Source organism: Mus musculus, chromosome 7 (assembly GCF_000001635.26).
Source record: "Mus musculus strain C57BL/6J chromosome 7, GRCm38.p6 C57BL/6J".
NCBI classification, from domain to species: domain Eukaryota; kingdom Metazoa; phylum Chordata; class Mammalia; order Rodentia; family Muridae; genus Mus; species Mus musculus.
In genome coordinates, this window is record NC_000073.6 from 6,018,255 (window position 1) to 6,026,147 (window position 7,893).

At 41.9% G+C, this 7,893-nt stretch overlaps 2 pseudogenes; one reads left to right on the forward strand and one right to left on the reverse strand.

Annotated features, from left to right (window-relative positions):
• On the forward strand, window positions 747–1,258 carry Gm5321 (predicted gene 5321; annotated as a pseudogene).
• Gm5052 (predicted gene 5052) lies at window positions 4,407–4,914 on the reverse strand (annotated as a pseudogene).

Here is a 7,893-nt window from a genome sequence, read left to right on the forward strand (position 1 = left end):
TCTGTCTTCAGACCTCCCCACTCCTTAGGGCCTCAAGTCTCTTGAGAGTTAATCATGTCTTCTCCCACTGAAGCCAGATCAAGCAATGCTCTGCTGTATGTAAGTCGGGAGTCTTGAACCATCTCCTTTATGCTCCTTTATGCTTGGTGTCTGAGAGATCTCAGGGGTCTGGGTTAGTTGAGACTGCTGGTCTTCCTATGGGGCTGCCCTCCTCCTCAACTTCTTCCAACCTTTCTATGTTGAATAGATAGAGAGAGAGTGGGCAGCCTTGTCTTGTCCCTGATTTTGGTGGATTGCTCCAAATTTTGCTCCATTTAATATAATGTTACTTGTTTTTTGGTGTATCGTGTGTTTATTGTATTTGGGTATTTGCCTTGAATTCCTGATCTCTCCAAGACCTTTAAGATGAAGGAGTGCTGGATTTTATAGAAGGGGTTTTCAGCATATACTGAGATGATCGTGTGATATTTTCTTTTAGTTTGTTTGTATAGTGGATTACATTGATGGAAATTTTATATGTTGAACCATTTCTGAAACCTTGAAGTGAAGCCTCCTTGATCATGGTAAATGATATTTTTTATGTATTCTTGGATTTGGTTTGCAAGAATTGTTTTTGAATTTTTTTGCTGAAGTTCATAAGTGAAACAGGTCTGAAGTTCTCTTTCATTGTTGGGTCTTTGTGTGGTTGTATTAGCAGAAGTTTATTATTTAAATTTGGTTTTGACTCTTCCACAGAAGGCCTACATGCCGCCGTCTGTGCCGCCGCCATGTCTCTAGTGATCCCTGAGAAGTTCCAGCACATTTTGCGAGTACTCAACACCAACATCGATGGGTGGCAGAAAATAGCCTTCGCCATCACTGCCATTAAGGGCGTAGGGCGGAGCTATGCTCATGTGGTGTTGAGGAAAGCAGATATTGATCTCACCAAGAGGGCTGGAGAACTCACTGAGTGTGTGATCACCATCATGCAGAACCCACAACAGTACAAGATTCCAGACTGGTTCCTGAACAGACAGAAGGATGTGAAGGATGGGAAGTACAGACAGGTTCTGGCCAACGGTCTAGACAACAAGCTGCGTGAGGACCTGGAGTGGCTGAAGAAAATTCGAGCCCATAGAGGGCTGCACCACTTTTGGGGCCATCGTGTCTGTTGTCAGCACACCAAGACTACTGGCCGCAGGGGCTGTACTATGGGTGTATCGAAGAAGAAATGAGTCTCTGGGCCTTTGCTGTTAATAAATAGCTTATATACCAATGAAAAAAATTTGGTTTTTTCATAGAATAATTTAGGTTTTTTTCTATTTATGGTAATTGAGAGTTTTGCTGGGTATAGTAGCTTGGCCTGACATTTTTAGTGTCTTGGAGTCTGCATGACATCTGTCTAAGAAGCTTTTAGTGTTTCTCTTCATAAGTCTGGTTTAAATCTGATAGGTCTACCTTTATGTTATTTGACGTTTGCCCATTACAGACTTTAATGTTCTTTATTTGTTCTATACATTTATTGTTCTTATTATTATATGGAAGGAGGGTTTTCTTTACTGGTTCAATCTATTTGGTGTACTGTAGACTTCTTGTACATTTATGGCTGTCTCTTTCTTTAGCTTAGGGAAGTTTTCTTCTATGATTTTGTTGAAGATGTTTTCTGGATCTCTGAACTAGAAATATTCACCCTCTTCTAGTCCTATTATTCTTAGACTAGATTAGTCATTTCCTTGTGTCCCAAATTGCCTGCATGGTTTGGGTTAGGAACTTTTTAGACTTTGTGTTTTCTTTGAATGATGTGTCTATATCTTCTAGGGTATCTTCTATACCTGAGATTCTCTATTCCATTTCTTGTATTCTGTTTGTGATAGTTGCATTTGTAGTTTCCCATCTCTTTCTTAGGTTTTTCCATCACAAGAGTAGCCTCTATTTATGATTCCCTTATTGTTCTTATTTCCATGTTTAGCTCTCAAACTGTTTTGTTCAATTCTTTTACCTGTTTGACTGTATTTTCCTATATTTCTATAAGGGATTTCTTTGTTTCCTCTTTATATGCTTATACCTGTTTGCCTGAGTTTTCCTGTATTTCTTTAAGTGAATTGTTTATAATCTCCTTAAAGTCTTCTATTATCTTCATGAGATGGGATTTTAGGTCAGAATCTTGTTCTTCAGCTGTTTTAGGGTAGCCTGGTCTTACTGTGGTAGGAGACCTGGGTTCTGCTGGAGTGAAATGAGATTAGATTCTGTTGCTTATGCACTTGCCTTTTGCCATATGGTTTTCTCTGGTGTTAACTGGCCTTGGTGTCCTGTACTGAAACAGGCCTCCTTGGAGTAAGATAGAGCTCTGTCATCTTGATTATAGTAGGCCTCCTAGGATACAGGCCTCCCTTGTCTCTTGTCTCATATGCCCCTGATTAGGGAGGACATCCTGGGAAGTAGGCTATCTTTGGGGTTGATGTGGAGGTGCAGACTGTAAGGAACATTTGGCTCAGGTAGAGCTTGATAGGTCTCCTATCTGCTGGCTCTGGGTGTCCCAGCTGGTATGGTTAATTGGGGCAGGGATCTCACCTGTGCTCCTGGTTAGGGCAGACCTCCTGAGTGTGTAGACAGGTGGTCTCTCTCTTTCTCTTCCTCTCTCTCTCTCTCTCTCTCTCTCTCTCTCTCTCTCTCTCTCTGTGTGTGTGTGTGTGTGTGTGTGTGTGTGTGTGTGTGTGGAGTGGCAGGCATGCTGATCTGCCATAGGTTCATGTGGAGGTGCAGACCTGAGACAGTGGGGCTCAGGCAGAGCTGGATAGATTGTTGGGGGGAAAGAGAAGTCAACCCATTATGATTCAGGAGTTGTCCAGTCTGATGGACATGATGGGAGGCACAGCAGAAAAATAGAGGGCCCCCTGGGATTTCATGCTGGGCAGGGCAGCTTGGCTTGTCCTGTACTACTCAGAGAGCCCTGGAGATGGATAGGGGAAGACAATCTTAACCTGGAGGTTCAGGAGTCTGATGGAGGTGAAGGAGAGGCAGCAAGAGAATGGAACTCTATTGATGAGCCTCCTATCTATAATTACGGTTACCTAGATATGTTATTTTCAGAGTTCTCTCATTTTGAGTTTTCTTTTTTTTTTGGCCTTTTTTATTTATTTGTTTGTTTGTTTGTTTGTTTTTATTAGGTATAGTCTACATTTACATTTCCAGCGCTATCCCAAAAGTCCCCCATACCATCCCTCCCCACTCCCCTCCCCCCCCCACTCCCACTTCTTGGCACTGGCATTCCCCTGTACTGAGGCATATAAAGTTTGCACAACCAATGGGTCTTTCTTCCCAATGATGGCTGACTAGGCCATCTTCTGATACATATGCAGCTAGAGACATGAGCTCCGGGGTACTGGTTAGTTCATATTGTTGTTCCACCTATAGGGTTACAGATCTCTTTAGCTCCTTGGTTAATTTCTCTAGCTCCTCCATTGGGGGCCCTGTGATCCATACAATAGCTGACTGTGAGCATCCACTTCTGTGTTTGCTAGACCCAGCATAGACTCACAAGAGACAGCTATAACAGGGTCCTTGCAGCAAAATCTTACTGGTGTATGCAATGGTGTCAGCATTTGGAGGCTGATTATGGGATGGATTCCCGGGTATGGCAGTCTCTAGATGGTTCATCCTTTCGTCTCAGCTCCAAACATTGTCTCTAAAACTCCTTCCATGGGTGTTTTGTTCCAAATTCTAAGAAGGGGCAAACTGTGCACACTTTGGTCATCATTCTACTTGAGTTTCATGAATTTTGCAAATTGTATCTTATATCTAGAGTATTCTAAGTTTCTGGGCTAATATCCACTTATCAGTGAGTACATATCATGTGAGTTCTTTTGTGATAGGGTTACCTCACTCAGGATGATGCCCTCCAGGTCCATCCATTTGCCTAGGAATTTCATAAATTCATTGTTTTTAATAGCTGAGTGTGTAAATGTACCACATTTTCTGTATCCATTCCTCTGTTGAGGAGCATCTGAGTTCTTTCCAGCTTCTGGCTATTATAAATAAGGCTGCTATGAACATAGTGGAGCATGTGTTCTTCTTACCGGTTGGAACATCTTCTGGATATATGCCCAGGAGAGGTATTGCGGGATCCTCCGGTAGTACTATGTCCAATACCTTATTTTAGGAAAGGTCAAATGGAACAAATAATAAGCACATTTTAAATGCTGAGAAACAAAAATTTTTTGCTAAGTGTCCAAACATCTTGATCTTAGCCCAAATATAGAGGTTGCAATCCTGGCAAACTTGTGGCCTGGTGAAACTGTTTTTCAATATTCCTGTGGAGCTTTAGTAGACTTACTCGGTAAGCCGACACATTGGGTAATATGCATGACAAATCAGGTCCCATCTGAAGTTCCACTTCCAAGGCAATAGCATCAGGCTCCCCAGTTTTCTTGAATACAACAGTTGCTTCTATGACCATTGGAATCCTTGAAGCAGAGCCGCATTTTCAGACAGTACTTCCCCAGATACAAAAGTTGCTTGCTGTTAAAATCTCCGCGCCACTTATGTCTTACGAGTTGTACTGCATCTTCATATTTCATTCCACCTTCAATTAATGCTAGGACAACAAGTACTGGAGCTCTGCCAAGGCGTGCAACACAATGGACAGCAATACGGCAACCAGGTTCTTCACGAAACTTAATCTTCACAAAACTTAACCAGTCATCGACACTCTGGTTGGATGGTGGTGCAGCATCATCAAAAGGCCATTCAAGAACATGAATGCCTTCTTTCTCCACAAGAGTAGTGACATAAGCTGCTTCACATACTTACTATTGTGGTAACTCCATACTTCTTAAGTTCTTCTATAAATTTGTTTAAGGTCACATTGTGTGTAATAAGAAATCTCATGTTCTTGGATGTGACTTCCACAGGAGCAAGGTGGTTCTTTAGAGCCATGTTTAGTTTTAAAAAACACCCAATGGGGTTATGAAATAATTTAAAAATTGGAATACAGAAATGACTTTAAAAAAACAAGAAGAACAATCTGAAGTCTACTCCAATATTCAGTATACTCCACTTGAAATTCTCAGTGCTTTGATTATGAATTGGGAGAAACGGGCAATGAAATGAACCTCCTAACAAGAAGTAGTGATTCTTCAATCCAGTGATACTGAGGCAATACAAAGGAAGTGCACCGCACCGAGGTTTACCCCATTCAGGTCTGAGCCCTTGTAAAATGTTCTGCAGATTTTAATTCAACACACCTGTATCCATGTTATCCACTCTTATGGGGGCTTCTTGGTGGAGTAGTAATGAATTTCTACAGTTCACTTGTCTGCATACAAATCGTGCTGTGCCTGACAGTAATCTCCACTGCCCTTCAGAAACTGCACAAATGTGTGAGCGAGAAAACCACAGAACTGAGGAATATGTCTACTCATTGAAGATTGTGGCCTAATCATACAACGGGTCCCGAGGCAGCGCAGGCGGGGACAGGGCAGGTAGCAGTGGGCATCTCTGGGCGGCGGCAGCGATGCAGGCAGCGGGGGCACCAGACGACCATGCAGTGAGCTGCCTGAGGAGCATCACCGAGAGGGCCGCAGCCCAGAGGCCATGCCGATACCTTATTTTTTTAATTTTGTTTATAATTCATTTTTTACACTCCATATTCCATTCCTCGACCCTCCCCATCTACCCTCTGACTGCTCCACATCTCACACCTCCTCTTCACCCCATTTCATCTCCATATGGATGCCCCCATCCCCTACCACACCTGGCCTCTAAATTCCCTGGGGCCTGCAGTCTCTTGAGGGTTAGGTGCATCATCTCTGAATGAACACAGACCTGGAAGTCCTCTACTGTATGTGTGTTGGGGGCCTCATATCTGTCTGGTGGTCCAGTGTTTGAGAGACCTGGGGGTGGGGGGTTCCAGATTAATTGAGACTGCTGGTCCTCCTACAGGATCACCCTTCTCCTCAGCAGCTTTCACTTTCACTAATTTAACAACAGGGGCCAGCTGCTTCTGTCCATTGGTTGGGTGCAAATATCTACATCTAACTCTTTCAGCTGCTTGTTGGGTCTTTTAGAGGGCAGTCATGATAGATCCCTTTTTGTGAGTGTTCCATAGCCTCAGTAATAGTGTCAGGCCTTGAGACCTCTCCTTGAGCTGGATCACACTTTGGGCCTGTTGATACTTTTTTAAAGACTTATTTATTATGTATAAAATGTTCTGTACGCCATGTATGTCTGCAGGCTAGAAGAGGGCACCAGATCTCACTATAGATGGTTGTAAGCCATCATGTGGTTGCTGTGAATTGAACTCAGGACCTCTAGAACAGAAGACAGTGTTGTTAACTTCTGAGCCATCTCTCCGGCCACAGAACATTGATTCTTAACATACAAAATTCTATAGAAAATAGCACAGTGTGTTATGTTTCTCATAAGGCTCCATGGGTATCTCTCAAAATGAGTCATGATCTATCTGGGAACTTAGTGGTCAAAGATGGGGTAAAAACCCTCCCTAGATTGGGATTAAAAATGTTCAACAACACCTAGGTCAGTCCCATGTATACTCGCTGATTGGCAGTCAAGTCTTTGCAAGACCATGTGTCCCTAGATTACTTGTTTATGTAGGTTTTCATGTGGTTGCCCTCTGCCTCCTACAATCCTTATTCTCAAAATTCTACAAGCATTGCATAATATTTAACTATATATGTTTCACTGTATCTGTTTCCATCAGTTTTTGGATGAGCCCTATTTCATGATAGTTATGCTAGCCTCCTGTCTGCAGGTATATCAGAATATCTAGGTCCTGTGAAGGTTCTGTGCCCCAGTATAGGGGAATACCAGGGCCAGGAATGGGAGTGGATGGGTTGGGGAGCAGGGGTAGGGGATAGGGGGTTTTTCAAGGGGAAACTAAGAAAGGGGATAACATTTGAAATGTAAGTAAAGAAAATATCTAATTAAAAAAAGATATTTCTCCTACAGATTTGAACATGGTCATAGCTAGCATATTAATTTTCATATTGTGTTAATGTGTACATTAATAATGTAACTGATTACCTATATAAGATTATCTCAATAAATAATAATGTAAAAAAAGCAGTGTTGGGGGCATGTGTCTCATATAAGTGCACTCAGTGGGTGTTTCTTTGATATTTATGTTGGGTGCCATAATCATCAATTTGATTATGTTTAACTGCACATCAGTCAAAAACACAAGCATGGGTCCTCAGGAAATACTTTGTCCAATTTTCAGAGGAACCGTCAGACTGATTTTCAGAGTGGTTGAACCAGCTTGCAATCCCACCGGCAATGGAGGAGTGTTCCTCTTTCTACACATTCTCACCAGCATCTGCTGTCACCTGAGTTTTTGATCTTAGCCATTCTGACTGGTGTGAGGTGGATTCTCAGGGTTGTTTTGATTTGCATTTCCCTGATGACTAAGGATGTTGAACATTTGAGTTTCCTCAGTTGAGAATTCTTTTTAGCTCTTTAACCCAGTTTTAATAGGGTTATTTGATTCTCTGGAGTCTTGACTTCTTGAGTTCTTTGTTTATACTGGATATTAGCCCTCTATAGGATATAGGATTAGTAAAGATCTTTTCCCAGTCTGTTGGTTGCCATTTTGTCTTATTAACAGTGTCCTTTGCCTTACAAAAGCTTTGCAATTTTATGAGGTCCCATTTCAATCCTACTAAAATCAGGGACTATACAAAGCTGCCCTCTCTCTCCCTATCTATTCAATATAGTACTTGAAGTTCTATCTAGAGCAACAAAAGGAGGTCAAAGGGATACAAATTGAAAAGGAAGAAGTCAAAATATCACTATTTGCAGATGATATGATAGTATACTTAAGGGACCACAAAAACTCCACCATGGAAATCCTATAGCTGATAAACAACTTCAGCAAAGTGGCTAGATATAAAATTAACT